A 14351-nucleotide genomic window follows, 5' to 3' on the forward strand; every position below is an offset into this window, starting at 1 on the left:
AAGGAAATTCAAAAAGAAAAGAACTTCCTCTGTAGTATACAGCAGCTGATAAGTACTGGAAGGATTAAACAATTTTAGTAGAAGTAATTTAAAAGTTCATTTAAAAGAAAATGTTTTACAGTGGAGTACCCCTTTAAGCACTAGATTGGGCAGATGTATAAATAAGTAATATACTGACATAACAGGCCCTGTGTGCTCTCGCTTTGTTTATCACTTACGGTATTTTTGGAGACCTAAGGCACCTTTGACATTTTCTTTTCATTACAAGTATTAGGCAAGGGTATAATTTCTTAGATCCTGGCTTCTGTGACTGTCCCATTCATCTGAAAAAGACTTACGGAAATCTTTACGCATCCTAGTAGCAACCACGTTCATGGGACTGGTTTGCAGCTGCAGAAATTTCTTCAACAGATGTGCTGTATGGGAATTTAGCCCTTAAAGAGACAGTGCTGTTTCTTTGCAATGTTTCCTCCCATTCATCAGACCTTCATTGAGTACCACACATTCAGTCCCCTTTGTGCTGGTATTAAATAAGGTGTGTCCTCTTATGGCCAACATACCATGGCCCTAGCTATGAGGCACACTTAATGCCTGGTAAAGTATTTTTCAGTGGCAGTTAGTTGGTGGAGGGTCTTTACCACAGCCATACAATTGGATCCAGCCAGAGTTGCTGTACTTAAGGGCCATCACTTAATAGACCATTAATCTTAAGGTGTCCATACACCTTAGACTACAGCAGGTTTGCCCGAATGTCTAAAGTGGTAAATTATTTTGGTGGCGAGAATGTTGGATTTTCACTTCCTAACCCTATTGTTCTAAAGAGATAATATACCTGCAGAGCAGTCTAGCTGTGGAGTAACCCTTTCCCCTAGTGGAAACATGAATGTTCACCCATGCTGAATGTTTATGGGCATGGAAAGTTAAAGAGAAATAACTGTTCATTTGACAGTTATTGAAAATATTTTACATGTACATTTTACCCTTAGGGCAGGGTAACACGGAGCACATCCACTGCATATTTCATGCTGAGGATGCGCTGATGGCAGTCCCAAAGGGACTGAAGAGTGAGCTCCTAGCTGCGACAAGGTATCTGCGTGTCCGCTTTTAGCCTCGGAGTTCCATAGCGGGAAATCCGCCACTAGAAGCAGACACACAGAGCTACCCGGCCGCTGCTGTGAGCTCACTCTGCAGTCCCTCTGTGACTGCCGCCGGTGCATCTTCAGTGTGAAATATGCTGTGGACATGCCCTATGTAACCATGCCCTTAACGTGTTTTTTCAGTGATCTAGGCCACTACCAGGCATTCTTCACTGTTAAAGTTCCAACCATTTTTTGATGAGGCACAGCAGGGTAGTCAGTTTAAACAGAAGTGATCCTACACTGTCCAAGCCTTTGTACAGTTTCTGGTTTACCAAAAATAACTTACTCCTTTTGTGCTTACTCTTGCTCTCATTAAAGGGAAACTGTCATCAGTTTTCCCTACACTAACCTGTTGGTACAGGTCCGCAGTGCAGGTGAAACTAATGATAACCATTCAGTACGGTCCAAATTTATTTGCGGCGAATCTGTATTAAAAATGGCTATTTTTGGCCTACAGAGAGCCTCAATAGGGGTGTAGAACACTTTGCCTTGCTGTAACATGCATAGGGTGTGTGCTAGGTTAGGGAAATAATACTGTTGTTCAGTATGACATGCAGATTAGAGGCGTCACTATTAGAATCACTGTCGCAGAGTGGCACAATGACAGAGCCTGGAGGTTGCATCAGTATGAGGAGACCATATAGTGTATGAATGACACAGCATGGAGGTGGCGGCAGCATGAGGAGAACAAATAGTGCCTGAATAACACAGCGTGGATGTGGCGGCAGCATGAGGAGACCACATAGTGGCTGAATGACACAGCATGGAGGTGGTGGAAGCATGAGGAGACCATATAGGGGCTGATTGACGAAGCGTGGAAGTGGCGGCACCATGAGGAGACCATATAGTGGCTAAATGACCCAGCCTGGAGGTGGCAACAGCCGGACAAGACCATAGGGCCTCAAAAATGAAAAGATTAAAGATATTTTTTAACATTTAAATTGAAGATTTCAAATAGATGAACCTAAAATTTTGATTTAATGTGCCAGCAGCATGAGGAGACCACATGGCGGTACAGTGAAACAGCCTTGAGGTGGTGGAAGCATGAGGAGACCATATAATGGCTGAATGACACAGTCTGTAGTTGGCGGCATCATGAGGAGACCATATAGTGGCTGAATGACACAGCCTGGAGGTGGTGGAAGCATGAGGAGACCATATAGTTGCAGAATGAGACAGCCTGGAGGTGGCTGGAGACTTAAACAGGAACAAAATAGTACACCACTTAGATATACATATGTGGTATGAGGGAAGGACAATGTGCTGCAGTATGCTTAAACCAGTATTTGTGTACAACACCAGCAGATGTGTACTTTTGTCTGGCCTTTCACATTATCGAGGCCCTAAGACTTTAATAGGAACAAAATGGTACACCACTTAGATGAACGTATGTGGTATGCACTTATTAGGGGAGGACAATGCGCTACAGTACACTTAAAATAATATTTGTCTACAACACCAGCAGGTGTGCACTTTTGGCTGGCCTTTCACAGTATCTAGGCCCTTAAGACATTAACAGGAACAAAATTGTACACTTAGATGTACGCACAGGTTACACTTAATAGAGGACAATACGCTTTTAGTGCTCTGCTCACCTTAACTTGCTGACTACTATTAGCTTTTCAGTTGTTGTACACACCAGTGCTGCAGCACACAGTGTACTACACCCAAAATTGCACTTACTCTTTCAATCTCACTCCCTTCCCTATCAGTGCTTCTAGGCTGGATTTTGGCTTGAGGTGAATTGCTGCTGTAAAAAAGCTTTTCTGTGCAACACACTGCTCTCTGTCCCTCTCTCTCTGTAATAGAATGCTGATGTGACAGGGAGGTGAATCGCTGCTGTAAAAATGCTTTTCTGTGCACCACACACTGCTCTCTGTCCCTCTCTCTCTGTAATAGAACGCTGATGTGACTTGTTACAAATCAATTTTCTCCTGAAATTCATAACAAATTCTGATTCTTTAGATTCGATACGCTCATCCCTATTAACCATACTTTCCTGTCCCTGATCCATAGTCCCATTGCCCATTATCTATCTCACTGGTACGGCAGGCTTGGTGGGCTGGCAGAGCTTTGTAAGCATGCTGACATCACCGCTGCTGCTTCTTCGCTAGGGAAGCAGCAGCAGTGACATCCAAGCATGCAGCCCAATCAAGGAAATTGAATGGGTCCACGGGGACAAGTGAGTATCGTTATAATCAGTGTCACCTGAACTACACACCTGTACAAACAGGCTAGTACGGGTGAAACTGGTGACAATTTATCTTTTAAGAATATTTGCCTTGAACATTGGCCAATAGCGAAGGTTGATGAAGTCCCAGTAGAAAAAGACTGAGAAGTCCTGATCTAGACAAAAAACATTCTTGATATGTCATGGGGTGTGCATTAGGACTTCGTTCAGATGTTATAATTACGATATGTGGAAACGCTGTGTTTTTTTTTTCTTTCTGCTGCATCCTCAATGTTTTTAACAAAGAAGAAAGGGGGTTTCAGCCTAATATTTAAAGTGGGGTGCTACAATAGTATACAAAACATACTACAGAAAATCCAAGAACAAAGCAGTTTCCATACAAATGTGCACACCCAAAATGAGATAAGATAAATCAAATAATTTTATTGCAGAACAATTACAAAAAGAAACAGTCATTTAAAAACACTTAAAAGGCTAAACACAGAACTACCCTACAAGACAGAGGGAAGCCAATATGGCCCCTTCCTGGACTACCATACTGTATACAATAAAAAGATAACCCACCCTCACAACAAGGAACCACTAAGATGAATAAAGTGCCTATACACACATATTAGTGTCCACTAAGTCCCCACCCGTACCGTTGTCTACATGGCAACTTCCATGTAGGCAACGGAACGGGTGGGGACTTAGTGGACACCGTACCTCTGACCACTATCTTGATATTTGACCTAACCCTCTCTTCTATTGCTGGTATCTGCTGCTTAAGGGCAGCATTACCTTATCTCACTTCATGCATATACTTTTTTCCTTATTATGTTAATTTGATATGGTTTGATTTGCTTGTCACACAATAATTTTTGCTTTTTTTTGTATTGTTCACCATATGTGTGTATAGGCACTTTATTCATCTTAGTGGTTCCCTGTTTTGAGGGTGGGTTTTCTTTTACATTGTATACAGTACGGTAGTCCAGGAAGGGGCCATATTGGCTTCCCCCTGTCTTGTAGGGGGGCTCTGTGTTGAGCCTTTTAAGTGTTTTTAAATGTCTGTGTCTTTTTGTAATTGTTCTGCAATACAATGATTTGATTTATCTTTTTTACCTCTTTGTTTTTGGATTTCCTCAATGTTTTTGTCGCAAAAAACATTGGAAAAAAATTCAGCAAAAAAGAATCACCATGTGAAATCAAAGTGGAAGCAGTTATTCCCTCCCTTGATGATATCATTGTTATATGATGGTTCGTTCATTTGCTGGAAATTATATCATATTATCCTTGTTATTTAAGTGTTTGTATTTCTTTACATGTTCAGGATTTTTGATGCAATCTTTGAAATCAAAGCCAGGAATGGAATTGAAAAAAAGTAACAGCCTTGTGTCAATGTCCTCAATTTATGATCCATTCTTGGCTTTGGCTTTAAAACACGGCATGATTGTGAGAACACACCTTGCAAAGTTTAAAATAAAGATTGAACGATTTATGATGTATGGAATAGGTCCAAAAGCTATTAACACTGTATTGATTGACATAGCCAGAAGCTTTGTGGATAAAGACACTTCTATGTGCCTGTAAATTGATAGGTATGGTTGATACTGTTATTGATACTGTATGGTTTGGTTGTTTAATTGTGATTGGCTGCCAGGGAAGATGACATAGTTAGTGGTGAGCCTTATAACCAGGCATAGACTTACAAGCATTCTGTGGTTAGGATGGAGACTGTTGCTGTCATTTACAAAATGCAAAGTAAGAAAGGGCACTGCTGACACACAGCTAATCTACCACAACTTTGTTGGGTTACACCTTGTGCACATATCGAAAGGTCTTCTTGACTTCCAAAGAGCATTTTTGTTTTACCCTGGATGATGGGTGGGATGATATATGTATTCTCACACACAACTATATAGTCACATTTCTGACAGTACTTACACTTTTAAATCACAAAACTGGGATTGTGTTAGAGATACAGACTTACAAGGGATGGCATTTTGTTTCATTATTGACAGTATTATACTATTGAAGTACTATACTGTTTAATAACTGTAGCAAAATCAGGATGAAGGCCTGCTCAGGGCCGCACTGGCCTACAGAGATACCAGGAAAATTTCCTGTAGGCCAAACTCCAGGTGGGCCAGTGGCTGGCCCATGTGCGGCCACCCGGCAGACGCTCACTCACACAAGCTCACAAGGTCATGACTTTAATGTCAGGACCTTGTGTGCAGCGGCCTCAGAATGGCAGAGCTAAGAGCTATATGCTCCTAGCCCAGCCACTCACTCCAGTACTTGCACACCAGGAGGCTGTGCAGAATGTCTGTCATAGCGCCTACCTAAGGTGGGGGAGTTGAAGTTACCTACCTACCTAAGGGCAGGGAAGGAAAAGCCAACTACATACCTACTTGAGAGGGGGGAACCTTCCTGTCTATCTACATAAGGGGGAGAAGCCTCCTACCTTACATAAGAGTGTGGAAGGGGATCTACTTAGCTAACATAGAAGGAGGGAGGGGAGAAGCCTGCCTACCTACCTACCTTATATAAGGGGTGGGGGAGAAGATCTGCTTAGCTAATATTGAAATAGGAAGGGGGGGGGGAGGGCTGCTTACCAATCTGACATAAGCAAGGGGGGGGGAGAGGTTCTAAACTAGTTAATATTAAAGGGGTATTCTAGGAAAAAACTTTTTATTCATATCAACTGGCTCCAGAAACATAAACAGATTTGTATATTGCTTTTATTAAAAAAATGAATCCTTCCAGTAGTTATCAGCTGCTGAAGTTGAGTTGTTGTTCTGTCTGACAACAGTGCTCTCTGCTGACACCTCTGCTTGTCTCATGGAACTGTCCAGAGTAGGAGCAAATGCCCATAGCAAACCTCTAATTCTTCGAACAGTTCCTGAGACAAGCAGAAGTTTTAGCAGAGAGCACTGTTGTCAGAAAGAAAAGAACAACTCAATTTCAGCAGCTGATAACTACTGGAAGGATTAAGATTTTTTTAATAGAAGTAATTAAAAAATCTGTTTAACTTTCTGGAGCCAGTTGATATAAAAAAAAGAAAGTTTTTTTTCCTGGAATACCCTTTCAATGGGGTACTCTGCCCCTAGACATCTTATCTCCTATCCAAAGCATCCTGCAGCATCCTGTGTCATCTGCTGCACGGAGCAAACCTGACTCCATGCCTAATGATGGGCAATACAGGGGCTGGAGTATCGTGACTTCACGGCCCCACCCCCTTGTGACGTCACTCCCTGCCCCATTAATACTATATTAAGTCTATGGGGTGGGCATGACGTCAGGATACTCCAGCCCCTGTATCGCTCGTCATCAGGCACAGAGTGAAGTGCCTTTGGATAGGGGATAAGATATCTAGGGGCGCAGTAAGGGGAGCTTACCTAACTACCAATTTACCTAATACGGGGGAAGAGAGAGAAGTCAACTGACCTAATGTGGGGAAGGGTATCTACCTAGCTAATATGGGGGCTTAACTACTAAATGAGGCACAGAGGGAACCTAACTGCTATATGGGGGCAAAGAGGGGGCCTAACTGCTATATGGGGGTACAGCGGGGTGCCTAACTGCTCTATGCTGCTAACTGATATATGGGGACACAATTAGTATGTGAGGCAATATTGATTGAAAGTTTGTATAGAGGTTTGGATGCTGCTGAAGCGAAGAGCCTAAAATGTTTGTCTGGCAGATTCTGCAGCGACAAGTCTTGGCTGGAAGAAGTTTTCATGATGCCCAGGACAGATGGAGAAGAAAAGTAATATGAAGGGCTCTGATCACAGAAGACATCACCTTTGATTCACTTGAAGAATGTAACTGTAATTATTTATATGGTCTGCAGATCCTGTGTAGTGTTGGTATCTACCTGTATATGGTTACTGTATGGGGGAAATATTGATATCCAGTATAACGGATTATTCAACAGCAGTGTGGGGATTTTAGTCATTCTGTGGTGGTAGTGGTCATGGTGTCTCAGTTTTATCTGTCCATTGTTTACGGATAATGTTGGTCTCAGTATACAGGATTTGGTCAGGAAGAGTATGATGGTAATATGTATGGTGATAATATTCCTCCATGTATACTGGTATTATTGGTAATATTGGTCTCAGTATAAAGGATTTGGTCAGTAACAGTATGAAAGTAATATGTATGGTAATAATATCCCTCCTTATATACTGGTATTATTGGTAACACTGGTCTTAGTATTAAGAATTTGTCAAGTAACAGTATGGTGGTAATATTACTTGGTAAATAATAATGTTTACTAATGTACATATGAAAAAGTAAAATGGCTCCAATATAGTTAAATACAGTGACAATGTATTTTCTTGATAGATATATAGTGTAGTGTAAAGCGATAAATATGTGCATGGCTGACCAAATGTTGTGGGGATGGTCTGCAATTATTTCCAGGGCTGGTTTTTATCCCCAGTTCGGCCCTGCAACTATGTATCATTATGTTTAATAGTCCATTCATTACCTACAGAAGAGGTAGCTGGTGTTACCTTTATTGCTATTCATAGTTGCACATATCATGACATTGGGCCTTTACATTGTAAATTAGAATATTACAGTGATGTACAATATATTTAGCAACTTATTGGGATAATAAAAAACCTCTAATATTTCTTCCATTGTGTGTACATTCACAAGCTTGTTTCAAATATGCTGCGCAGGACACTGTATATTTGAATACACCCTAAAAAAAGGCCTCTGAAAAAAAATGTTGCTTAAAAGTTGCCATGGGCAATCGCTTCATTTTTCCTCTGCAGAGGTTTTTATAAATCTCCACCATAGCCTCTCCTAGATATACAGTACTTATTTCATTTCATTTTGAACTATGTAATGTTCTCTTTTCCATTACATTCAAAGCTAAATTCTAAATTCATCTGGCTCACACATATAATCTCTCAGCACTCTGCCTGACATATCTCTAACAGCTATGCTGAAAAATATATAAAGTTTTGTCCTCTAATACATTACACTGATAGTATACTTTGTTTATTCATCTGGATTATATCTGGTATAATACAGTACATGTTCTTTGGTGCAACAGAACAGAGAGTGTTATCCCCTTTCCAAAGGATAGATAGGGATAGGGACCCCCGCGTTCTCTGTGTTGCACCCGGTGTTTGTTTAGAGCGTCAGATTCAGTGCCGGAGGCTCTTGACGTGTCATGGCCGTGCCCCGCTCGTGATGTCACAGCCATGCCCCCTCAATACAAGTCTATGGGAGTTCCATCACACCCCCTCCCATAGACTTGCATTGAGGGGCATGGCCGTGACGTCACGAGTGGGGCATGACCGTGACATCACAAGCCTCCGCCCCGCATCGCCAGTCATCCGGCACTGAGCGAAGTTCGTTCTGTGCAGGAATGACTGGGGTGCCGCAGCCGAGATCGCGGGGGTAACCAGCGGCAGGACTCCCCCGCGATCAGACATCTTATCCCCCATCCTTTGGATAGGGGATAAGATGTCTACTGGTGGAGTACCCCTTTAAGGATATGTTCACACAAGACAAATAAATTGGTTTTCCAGATTATTAAAACTCATGTCCTATATACAAGATAGGGGAGTCTGATAGCAGGGGAGACTGACTGCTGGGACCCCCATGATCTCCAGAATGGTGGCCCCTCCATGCATTCTCTATGGGAGTGCGGGGAGAGCGAAGCCCTGTGTGGTGGCCCGGTAGAGGAGTTGTACCCCTGTACTCTAGTTGCCCTGTCAGACAGCCTCCCTGCAGTGTTCCGTGGGCCCCTGCACCTGTTCCCCTTGTATTGTAAAAGTGTTATGTCTTTAAGAACCATTGACATGTGACTAACCAGTGTCATGTGATTGTAACCCAGTGAGGTATCAGTTACCATGTGACCTTATGGTGACCTATGGGACCCCTCCTAGTCTCCCCTATATAAGCCCTGGGAGGAGCTAGCTCGCTCTTTTGATTTCCAGTTAAGTCTTTGCTGAGGTCCATTGCAGTCAAGTCCTAAAAGTGTGTCTGGAGTCCAGAGGAGGCCTCAAGTCATCCACGCAGCAACAAGTCTACAAGTCCACACCCTCCAGGTCCCAGTCAGAGTCTGGTAAGCAACAAACGGGGTATAGTCAGTCTCAGTCAAGTCAAAGTAAACCTGTCTTCAGTCAACTTGGCCTGCATCAAAATTGTCCCAATCCACTGCAAGTCCCAGCAACCCCTAGGGTCTCTGAAGTCACTGGTCACCTCCGTGGGCCTAGTTAAGCTGTATAGACTATTCCACCTGTCTAACTCAGTAGAGCTTCCGTGGTTCCGTAACTTGGGGTCAAAGTCATTATTGCCCCTGTGCCTAGCCCAGGTTCCAGCAGTATACCTTTGAGTGGTTCTGAGGATAAACTATGCCCTGGCATCACAAACACAAGGGGTTATTGTCATCTGCCTCTAGGGCCTCTCATTCTGCCCTCATCACACCCTCTACCACATCTGTTGCTGTTGTTTGCAGACATAACAAAAAAAGCGTAGGAGTCAAGCAAGGTCAATCATTCGCTATAGAAAGCACCGTCACTTCTGCAGAGCTGGACAAAGTGGCAGTGGGAAGCAGAGCATTTTTTAGCATATGGCTATGCTTGACTGGTTTAGGAAGCTTTCTAGCCACTTTGCTAATCCCAGAGAAAAAAAATCTAATCTTTAGTCTACATAAATAAAAAGTTAAATAAGTTCTTTGCGTCATTTTGATGTATTGCAGCCTAATCCAGAGCTGCCTTCATGATTCTGCTGGTTGTTATGAAAAACAAGGGAAGAAGAAGTGCATTTACAATGTAGATTGTATCTATAAATATCCTGTTCATTTACGCCAGAAGGCATTCATTATGTCACATCTCCCTCACATAGGCCATTTAATGGGCTCACATTTGTAAAATGTTAAAAACTGGTAAAATGTTGATAGCTATCAGCGCGGTTATCCAAACAAGTATTCTTCTGCCGTCTGGTTTTCAGGTAGTTCTTCACATTATTATTTCTAAAGATTTGAAAAACAAACACAAGGCTTTTGTCAGTGGATGTATATGCAAAATGATAAATAAACACATAACAATGTTCTCCCTGTAAATTGTCTAGTACGGTATGCTTTTATACAATTAACCAGGAGCTTCAAGCTGGAGATGTACTAAATGGGCAAAGCTAAGAAATGTATTGTGACAACTCGCTATGCACAAGAGGAATCAGGCGGAAGGCAGTGGAGAGAATCAATCGGCAATATTGATACATTTTGCTGGCTGTGTAATGACTATGTCCTGTTGTGTTTTTGGATATGTCTCTTTCAAGGATGGTTGACACTGAAAGAAATGTTAAAAATGGACAGGATGCAGACCATGGTAAAAGCAAGACACAATGGAAACTGGGGTTACGGAATCCATCATTTGACTTTCTCTTTTTGGCTGGGGGGGGGGGGGGGGGGGACACCTGCAGGGTATACAGTACTGGCCTAGCCACTTTTTCCCTGTCCTGCTGATGTTCCTTTTCCCTACCCACTACCCCACAATGAACATAAACACGCAAGTTACATTCAGATGACAATTTGCTGTCACATTTCCTGCCAATGTAGTATTAGACTACAGCCTTAAAAGCCTTAAAGGCAATCTATTGGCTGTATTGCTGCTAAGAGCTGCAAACACTTTTGATAGCTATTTTGATATAAAAGCAAGTTGTGCCTTTTCTTATGCTTATAGTGTTTGCCAGCCATATATAATCACTCTTTTATTTCTCAAATGTCAAGGAGGTGGAGCCAAGCTACCAAGATGCCACAGTATGGCATGCCTCCTCACTAGCTATGATATCCAAGCCCTTCCTTTACTGATGTACAGGGCGAGCCAGGAGGCATATCAGGTTGTAGCACTTGAGCAGGTCGGCACCACCTTCTTGACCCTTGGCTGATATACGTTTTGCAACCTCCAGCAGCTTCAGGAAAGGTACAGTTTTCTTTTTTATACTCTAACCACTATACAATGATGTCTGCAGCTCTTAGCATTAAAGGGGTACTCCGGCGCTAAGACATCTTATCCCCTATCCAAAGGATAGGGGATAGGTTGTCTGACCACAGGGGTCCCGCCGCTGGGGACCCCCGTGATCTTCCACGCCGCACCCTGTTAGAATCAGCCCCCGGAGCGTGCTCACTCCAGGTCTGATTACTAGAGATCACAGGGACAGAGCATAGTGACGTCATGGCTCCGCCCCGTGGGATGTCACGCTCCGCCCCCTCAATGCAAGCCTATGGAGGGGGCGTGACACGCCCCCTCCATAGGCTTGCATTGAGGGGGCGAGCCATGGTGTCACACGGGGCGGAGACGTGATGTCACTATGCTCCGTCCCTGTGACTGCTAGTAATCAGACCCGGAGCGAGCACGCTCTGGTGGCTGATTCTAACGGGGTGCGGGGTGGAAGATCACGGGGGTTCCCAGCGGCGGGACTCCCGCGGTCAGGCATCTTATCCCCTATCCTTTGGATAGTGGATAAGATGTCTTAGCGCCGGAGTACCCCTTTAAATACAGATGTCATATTTGAATAGTTGTTGTTTATGCATCTCACCAAACAGATACAGATAGTCATGTAGGATCATCATGACACACACCCCAAATTTGTTAGTATCTCCAGACAGGGAAAAAGCTTCAGTCTACTTCAGTTTGTTTGTTTATCCCTTTTTTTTTTTTTTGTTTATTTTAATTGGACTGTTGTGGTGGCCATTGGGTGTTAGTAAGACATACCTCAATCACTTCGTGACGCCAGGGCACCGTTTGTCCGTACCACGGTCCGAAGGTGGGAAGCAGTCTTCCTGGGAAAGACATGATGAGTCAATAAACACACTCACATCTGGTTATGGTTAACTGCTCTTACTGAGCTTGTGAAGTTGGTAAAACACAAACAGCTGGCCTTGGTGTGAGAGTGCAGCGTACCCCTTGCGACCTTGTTGCCATTCTGAGACTTGTGGTGCTTTTCACAAGATGGAATTGTAGAATTTGAGGTTCTGGTAGCTAGGGTCCTTCCAAAGCACTGTAACTGATTCTGCAGGGACATATAGTTCTCCTGCGAGTGACACTTGTAGGATGACCAGTAGTAAACTGAAGTAGGCCTCAGCTTAGGACACACGACTCAGCACACCTGAGCTTAGCTGTTGTTCAGGTGTCTGGATGGTACTTTACTGAACAATGTCCAGCACTAGACTCAACTGACTAACTCCTCCCCTGTACCTCACTATACAGAGGGATCTTTTGGGGTCTCATTGGCTCACATGGTCACATAGGGCCTGCTGCTCACACATTAAAGGCACAGTAACACATTAATGTACATACATGTACATACAAAAATATATTATTCTTATCTTACAACATAGAAATAATTTAATATATACAGAACGTTAGCGGGTCCAACACTTTATGATGCTAGCCCGAGTCAGTCCTCAACCACGGGATAGCCACTTGTGCTGGGAACCCACACTGTGTTATACCCTGCCCTTTATTCCAGCAGAGGGACTTTTGTCCAGCTTTGGATCCACTATCTAGGGCAGATACATAAGGAGGAAAGAAAAGTGATTCTGGGTGAGAACAGGGTTGCGCTTCTCCCTTTCCCAACATGACGGGAATGAAAACTGACAGCCGGTTCATCCGTACTAAACCCAATACACAGGGTTATAGTGTGGGTGAACCGGATTACAATGAGATATCATTTACCCGAATGAGTGTTAGCCTCCATTGCTAATAGCCGACTTTGCGCATTGCATAAAGCCGACTATTAGCAATGAAGGCTAATACAATCGGTATCTCTGGAAACTGCACCACAGATATAGCTTACTGTAATCCAGTTTACCCACACTATTAACCTGTGCATTGGGTTTAGTGAAGGTGAATTGGCTGTCAGTTTCCCTTTATTATATTCTAACATGTGTGCCAAGATGACTAGCTCATTACATAAACATAATTTCACAATATTCTATTATATATATATATATATAAAGTAAATTTAGGGAAAGATAAAAGTAGAGACATTTGTGTGTTACAGCATGGCTTAGTCATCCTTTGTGCCATCTCTAGTGAAGTCGGTGAGTACTGGAGTGAGCATGTGTTCACAGATAAGCAACCATCATACCAGCCATCATTACTTACTGATAAGGTCATCCTCTCTAGAAGATGTGACAACATACAGTAGACAGGTTAAAAAGGTTCTTTTAAAAGAGTAGATGATAAGCCCTTGGGGAAGTTTTTTTCTTTTTAAGGGAGTTTCTATTACAGCCACTTGATGAATATATCAAGCTTAGTTTCACAACCCTATAAATCACTAAAAATATACACTTTAGGGAAGATTAATCAAAACCTGTGCAGAGAAAAAGTGGAGCAGTTGCCCTTAGCAACCAATCAGATTGCTTCTTTCATTTTCATGAAGGCCTGTGAAAAATGAAAGAAGGGATCTGATTGGTTGCTATGGTCAACTGGGCAAGTTTTCCTCTGCACAGGTTTTGATAAATCTCCCCCAATGTACTTAAAGGGGTACTCAGGTGGAAAAGCTTTTTTTTTTTTTTTTTTTTTTTTTTAATACACTGGTGCCAGAAAATGTATACAGATTTGTAAATTACTTCTATTGAAAACTCTTAGGGGGAGATTCATCAAAACCTACCCTGAGAAAAAGTTGCTGAGTTGCCCATAGCAACCAATCAGATCGCTTCTTTCATTTTTCACAGGCCTTTAAAAAAATGAAAGATTCACATTGATTGGTTGCTATAGCTGCTGTATGCTCCACTGGAAGTTTTTTTCTTTTTAAATTTATTTTCTGTCTGACCACAGTGCTCTCTGTTGACACCTCTGTCCATGTCAGGAAGTTTCCAGAGCAGGAGCAAATCCCCATAGCAAACCTCTCCTGCTTCGGACAGTTTCTGACATGGACAGAGGTGTCAGCAGAAAGCACTGTGGTCAGACAGAAAAGAAATTCAAAACGAAAAGAACTTCCTGTAGCGCATACAGCAGCTGATAAGTACTAGAAGGATTAAGATTTTTGGTGTCAGTTGATTAAAAAAAAAA

At 42.7% G+C, this 14351-nt stretch overlaps 1 protein-coding gene and 1 long non-coding RNA gene across 8 annotated transcripts in view; one reads left to right on the plus strand and one right to left on the minus strand.

The window, feature by feature from the left end:
• ADGRB2 (adhesion G protein-coupled receptor B2) overlaps nt 1-14351 on the plus strand; it is a 571730-nt gene that overhangs the window by 87054 nt on the left and 470325 nt on the right. The window lies entirely within an intron of this gene.
• Nucleotides 8622-13644, minus strand: LOC130355998 (uncharacterized). The gene is made up of 3 exons (XR_008888728.1): nt 13443-13644; nt 12048-12115; nt 8622-10306 (listed from the first exon to the last, which is right to left on the minus strand). It is a non-coding gene; the product is annotated as an uncharacterized LOC130355998 (long non-coding RNA).

This window comes from Hyla sarda, chromosome 2 (assembly GCF_029499605.1).
Source record: "Hyla sarda isolate aHylSar1 chromosome 2, aHylSar1.hap1, whole genome shotgun sequence".
In the NCBI taxonomy this organism is placed as follows: Eukaryota; Metazoa; Chordata; class Amphibia; order Anura; family Hylidae; genus Hyla; species Hyla sarda.